Source organism: Arabidopsis thaliana, assembly GCF_000001735.4.
Source record: "Arabidopsis thaliana chromosome 1 sequence".
In the NCBI taxonomy this organism is placed as follows: Eukaryota; Viridiplantae; Streptophyta; class Magnoliopsida; order Brassicales; family Brassicaceae; genus Arabidopsis; species Arabidopsis thaliana.
In genome coordinates, this window is record NC_003070.9 from 15,590,382 (window position 1) to 15,597,079 (window position 6,698).

The following is a 6,698-nucleotide window of genomic DNA, read 5'->3' on the forward strand; positions in this document are numbered from 1 at the left end:
GTGAAACCTGATACCAGAAATCGTTGATGGTGTCGATCAACACCATATGGGTGTCGCTCGACACCAAGAAGAAATCAGAGCAGATGGTCGTCGGAGGACTCTTGATGACTACAACAGACCGGATCTCTTCTATTCCAATCGGTCTGCAATCCGACCACCTACATTCGAAAGAAGCGATTTTGAGATAAACCCTGCTTTCTATACACTCTTGTGAGTACCCACCCTTTTCATGGTCTAGCACAAGATCATCCTATCGATCATATTGAGCAGTTTGAAGACTTGGTTTCGAGTATTAAGGCAGAAGGTGTTTCTTCTGACTACCTTCCCTGCAAGCTCTTCCCATATTCTGGGGATGCATCTTCTTGGCTTAAGCAGTTGAAGCCTGGATCTCTGACAACTTGGAAAGAAATAAAGGTTGCTTTTCTTAACAACTTTTATAATGATGCAAGGTCCGAGGAGCTGAGAATGAAGATCTCTATCTTCTCTCAAGAAGCAGCTGAAGAATTTAAAGCCGCTTGGATCAGATTCAGAGCATTGACGTTATCAGATGGCATTGGATGCAGCTAGTCATGGGAATTTCATGTCAAGATATCCAGAAGATGCAACAATGTTGATTGACAACTTAGCTTCCAACATTAGTACCAAAAGTGTTGACATTGCAAGGAAAACGCAAGTTCAGTATGTTGCACATGTTGACAGTTTAGCCACTTCAGAAAAGATGGATCAACAGAGATACATGAGCTTCAATCAGCAATCTACACATCAAAAACCGGTTCAGCAAACTACAAGCTTCATTCAGAATCATGCTTCTTCAACACAAGCCCACCCTCCACCCGACACCACTAAAACGATCGAATCTATGCTCGAACAGATTCTCAAAGGTCAAGAGAAGCAAACAACAGATTTTGATCACAAAACTGGTTGCATTATCCGACGATGTGAATGGGAAGATTCAAATATTGAACAATTGGATCAAGCAATTGACTACAAACAAAGAAGATGTTCGTGCTATTGACTTAAGGAGTGGAAAACAGCTAAATCTAGTGCTTCAACGAGAGCTTCCTGCAGCCAAAATTGTCAATTTGGAAGAAAATGATGTTGCAGTTTTTGCAGACTAGACACCAGTGTCGATCGACACCAGCCAACACAGACACTATAGAACCCGACAGTGTCAACCTACATCAATTGTGTGTCGATCGACACCAACCCAGTCCAGCCTTGCGAATTCTCTAAAACCCGATTTCAGCTGCAGCAAAGGTAACCAAACCCAAGGTTCCTTTTCCCAAGAGTCCTAGGAAGTCCAAACAAGAGCTTGATGATGCTAGATGCAAAGTTATGATGGATAAGCTGATTGTAGAGATGCCACTTATAGATGCTGTGAAATCTTCTCCTATGATCAGACAGTTTGTGAAGAGGATCGTTACTAAGGATATGCTTACTGAGACCGTTGTGATGACGATGTCTACACAGGTTAGCGACATTATTCAGAACAAGATTCCACAGAAACTTCCAGATCGAGGTAGCTTCGTTCTCAATTGTGGTATCCTTAACGAGAGTTTTGATCGATGCTTGTGCGATCTTGGTTCTAGTGTCAACTTGATGCCCTGTTGAGTTGCGCTCCGGCTTGGTTTGACAGATTTAGAGCCTACGCAAATCACTCTTGTTCTTGCTGATCGATCTGTTCGTAGATCCGATGGTATCATATGCGATGTCCCTGTACAAGTCGGTACTAGCTACATTCCTACAGATCTTGTGGTTTTATCTTATGAGAAAGAACCTAAAGATCCTCTAATCTTGGGAAGGCCTTTCTTAGTCACAACTGGTGCCATTATTGATGTAAGGAAGGGCATAATAGGCTTGAATGTAGGTGATCTTACAATGCAGTTTGACATCAATAAGGTGGTTAAGAAGCCTACCATCGATGGGAAGACTTTCTATTTGGATACTATCTCTTTTTTGGCTGATGAATTTCTCATGAAGATGACACTTGCTGTTCCTTTGAAGCATGCTCTGATTCCCTCAATAGACAAAGTTCCCAAAGGGTATGGTAAGCTGCTGGATAGGATTGAGCATGTAATGCAATTGGTTGCTCAAGAGGAGTTAATTGGCACATCTTCCCAAGCAGCAACAATTGGCGATTGGAGCCTAGAAAAAGCTCCTAAAGTTGATCTAAAACCACTTCCTCCAGGGCTAAGGTACGCATTTCTTGGTGAAAACTCTACTTATCATGTCATTGTTAATGCTTCTTTAAACAAGGTAGAGCTCACTTTATTGCTAAGCAAGCTGCGCAAGTATCGCAAAGCTCTTGGCTATTCTCTTGATGATATTACAGGTATCTCTCCAGACTTGTGTATGCATAGGATTCACCTCAAGGATGAGTCTAAGCCCTCAGTTGAGCATCGGCGGAGACTAAACCCGAATCTCAAGGATGCTGTTAAGAAGGAGATCATGAAGTTGTTGGAAGTTGGGATCATCTATCCTATTTAAGACAGTGATTGGGTTAGTCCAGTGCATGTGGTTCCTAAGAAAGGAGGTGTTAGAGTTGTTAAGAATGACAAAATGAGCTGATTCCTATACGGACTGTTACCGGGCACAGGATGTGTATTGACTGCAGGAAGCTGAACGCTGCAACAAGGAAGAATCATTTTCCTTTACAATTCATTGATCAACTGCTGGAAAGGTTATCTAATCACAAGTACTACTGCGTTCTTGATGGGTACTCAGGATTCTTTCAGATACCAATCCATCCAGATGATCAGGAGAAGACCATGTTCACGTGTCCCTATGGTACTTTTGCTTATAGCAGAATGCCATTTGGTCTATGCAATGCTCCTGCGATATTTGAGAGATGTATGATGTCAATCTTCACAGACATGATTGAGAATTTCATAGAAGTCTTTATGGATGACTTTTCTGTTTATGGGTCTTCATTTGAAGCATGCTTGGAGAACCTTCGCAAAGTTCTAGCTAGATGTGAAGAGAAGAATTTGGTTCTTAATTGGGAGAAGTGTCATTTCATGGTTCAGGAAGGTATAGTTCTTGGTCACAAAGTTTCAGGTGCTGGTATTGAGGTTAATAAAGCCAAGATAGAGGTTATGACAAGTTTACAGGCACTAGATAGCGTGAATCTGTGAGGAGTTTTCTTGGACATGTTGGATTTTACAGGAGGTTCGTCAAGGATTTCAGTAAGATTGCCAGGCCACTAACAGCTTTGCTTTGTAAGGATGTGAAGTTTGACTTCAATTCTGAGTGTCATGATGCTTTTAATCAGATTAAAAATGCATTAGTGAGTGCTCCAATAGTTCAACCTCTGGACTGGAATTTACCTTTTGAGATCATGTGTGATGCAGGTGATTATGCGGTTGGAGCTGTTTTGGGACAAAGGAAAGGCAATAAACTACATGCTATCCACTATGCAAGTAGAACACTTGATGATGCACAGAGGAATAATGCGACAACAGAGAAAGAATTGTTAGCAGTGGTGTTTGCTTTTGACAAGTTTCGCTCTTATCTGGTTGGTTCAAAGGTAATTGTGCATACAGATCATTCAGCACTCAAGTACCTTATGCAGAAAAAGGATGCTAAGCCAAGATTACTACGATGGATTCTTCTTCTTCAAGAGTTTGACATCGAAGTACGGGATAGGAAAGGGATTGAGAATGGAGTTGCTGATCATTTATCAAGGATCAAGGTTGAAGATGACATTCCTATCAATGATTTTGTTAGGAATTATGATCTCTCTTTCGAGTTTATTGCTTGAATTGCTTAAGTACTGCAGTTTCAAATCAATCCGACTAATGAAAAATCCAGAAGGCCAACCAACAAACTTAAGGACATCCATTCCCAACATAATATACAGAGGCTGGAGCTAATCTCATTGCTCTTCCTTTTACCTCATCAAAACAGTTAGTGTTCGTAGGACTTGACTCATTGTTCATACATGATAAATCGACTAATGTGATAAAAAGAAAGTATTCCTCTCCCTTGAAAGAAAAAAAATATATATATATATATGTATAATAATGAGAGATTGACATGATTTTCAGATACTGTATAGGGGTATGAATGTTTCCTATGACCCCATTATTATACATTGTTTGAAATGATCAATTACAAAGGTTGGAAAAATGTCGAGGGTGTCGATCCAGTATGCGAGTTCCCCTTTGTTTACTCTCTAAAAAGAATAAGTCTGGGAGAGAAAGAATACCAGAAATAAAAAGAAAATGAATGGTCGATTTGTTATAGTATAATACAGGAATGAGTCTAGAAGGTTCTTAAACATTAACTTGATTGATGAGACCCAGCGATGAGAACCTAATGGATATAGTTGAGTGCTTTGGTATGGAATCTAGGATGTTGTGTGGGCTAGCGGAAAATTACATAGTGGTCAGGATTTGACTAGAACTGTTTAGTGCATGGATTAGGTTTGTATGATCAGGGTAATAAGCTAGAGATATTGGAAGTTCCTATGTTTTTAAACCTCTTCCACGAGTTTGGCTTTTGTGTTTGACCTGAGGGCAAGCAAAAGCTAAGTCTGGGGAAGTTGATATACCTCGATTTTTACTGCTTTTAGCTATGATTTAGGTATAGTTTTTAGAGTCCTTTTGTTATTTGTAGAGTCTTTTCTAGTCTTTTTCAGGTCTTTACATGTTTGGGATGCATTTGCAGATTATGGAGCATTCTGGAGCAAAACAGACAACTTAAGCTGCGACAACAATCCAGAGACGAAAATTGACGTAGGTGTCGATCAACACAATCCCTAGTGTCGAGAAACACCAATACCTGACGGCAATTGAATTGCACAACTTATTGATGTTTTGAAGATTTTCAAATTCGGCACAGAACTTGTTCCTATTTCTAAAGAAGTCCCTGCACGTTTTAGGTCATATATATATATATATATATATATATATATATATATATATAGTTTTAAAGGTTATCGTTTAGACCTAACTCTTATTATCTCTTTTATTATTGGGAGCAAAACCATGTGGAGACTCCCTTTAGAGAAGATTCTTCTAATCTATTTTCTCCTCTTAATTTCATCATTGATTTCTTATTCAATCATGTTATGTTCTTCTATGATCATGCTTGAGTAGTTCTCTTGTTGGGTTTAGGGATTCTCATTAGGGATTTGGATGAATTAGTAGATCAAAAACCCTGTTAGGATAAAATATTTAGAATTCTTCATCTTTGATTATTCTTAATGCTAGTTCTAGTTAGTTCTAGAGTAAATAGCTAGAACTTGATTTTAGGTTATTAGGGATGCCCACCATAGGTATCTAATACTGAAACTATTTTAGATGAGCCTAGTATTTAGATGCGTGCTAGTGTCCATTACTTAGGTGAACTTATCAAACCTGATTATAATGCTTGTTTAGTTCTAGGGATTTACAAGAGAGTTGGGATCAATACTATTAAGCATAGTGAGTAGCACGGCACACCACCGGTTACTTTATATTAGTGATTTGTGTTCTAGAATGGTTTGATAATATCCCTTATTTACTGCTAGATCTACTATTATGATATTTCTTGAGAATTTCCCTAAACCCGACGTCTTAATCATCTGAATCGACAATCTCTTTTATTTCTTGTCTTGTCTTTTACTTTTATTACATTCTCTAATAAGCTTTATTCGAAACTGTTAATCTATTGTGTGATCCGAAAACTTTGTGGAATTCGATCCCTAAGTGCTATACCAACCTCTTTATTTGAGAGAGTAGTCATTAGGGTAATTTGACTCATATCAGCCCTTATCTGGTTGGTTCAAAGGTAATTGTGCATACAGATCATTCAGCACTCAAGTACCTTATGTAGAAAAAGGATGCTAAGCCAAGATTACTACGATGGATTCTTCTTCTTCAAGAGTTTGACATCGAAGTACGGGATAGGAAAGGGATTGAGAATGGAGTTGTTGATCATTTGTCAAGGATCAAGTTTGAAGATGACGTTCCTATCAATGATTTTCTACTTGAAGAAAGTATCTACTTGGTTGAGACAAGTTTGTAGGAAAATCATGGCAGTGTCAATTCACGTGCAGATGAGAGTTGCATAGAATCAGTGTCGATTGACACCACACACCTGTCGATCGACACCATCGCGTTTCACAGACAGATGGTTCTGCACAATTAGTGTCGATCGACACCAGATGCTGCACATAGCCGATATGTTTACACATCGCCTTTGAAGGCGAGATTGCAGCATAAGTCCAATTTTCCTCCATCCAAGTCCTGAACTCCAACCAAGTCAAGCTATTGACTTTAAACAAGCGCTTAGTGGAAGGTAACCCACTGATATGTTTTTTTTTTCTTTTTTTTTTTTTTCTTTTTTTTTTCTTGCTTACTCTGGATTTGAATGCCACTGAGGACAGTGACGTTTAAGTCTGGGGGAAGCAGTTATTAACTACGTTTTTCTTTTTGAGTCTTATTCTTACTCTTCTTTTTCTTATTTTTGAGTCGTTTCATTGAGTCAAAACTTTTCTCTGAAATTATGATCTCTCTTTCGAATTTATTGCTTGGATTGCTTAAGTATTGAAGATTCAAATCAATCCGACTAATGGAAAATCCAGAAGACCAACCAACAAACTTAAGGACATCCATTCCCAACTTAATCCATAAATGATGGAGCTAATCTCACTGCTCTTCCTTTTACCTCATCAAAACAGTTAATGTTCGTAGGACTTGACTCCTTGTTCATAC

The 6,698-nt window shown here is 38.8% G+C and overlaps 2 pseudogenes across 2 annotated transcripts; both read left to right on the plus strand.

Moving 5' to 3' along the window:
* Positions 1–547: 547 nt before the first annotated feature.
* On the plus strand, positions 548–3,760 carry AT1G41825 (annotated as a pseudogene; the record flags this gene model as incomplete). Its single annotated transcript has 1 exon — positions 548–3,760.
* A 1,933-nt stretch (positions 3,761–5,693) lies between these two features.
* Positions 5,694–6,053, plus strand: AT1G41827 (annotated as a pseudogene; the record flags this gene model as incomplete). Its single annotated transcript has 1 exon — positions 5,694–6,053.
* Between the last annotated feature and the right edge of the window lie 645 nt (positions 6,054–6,698).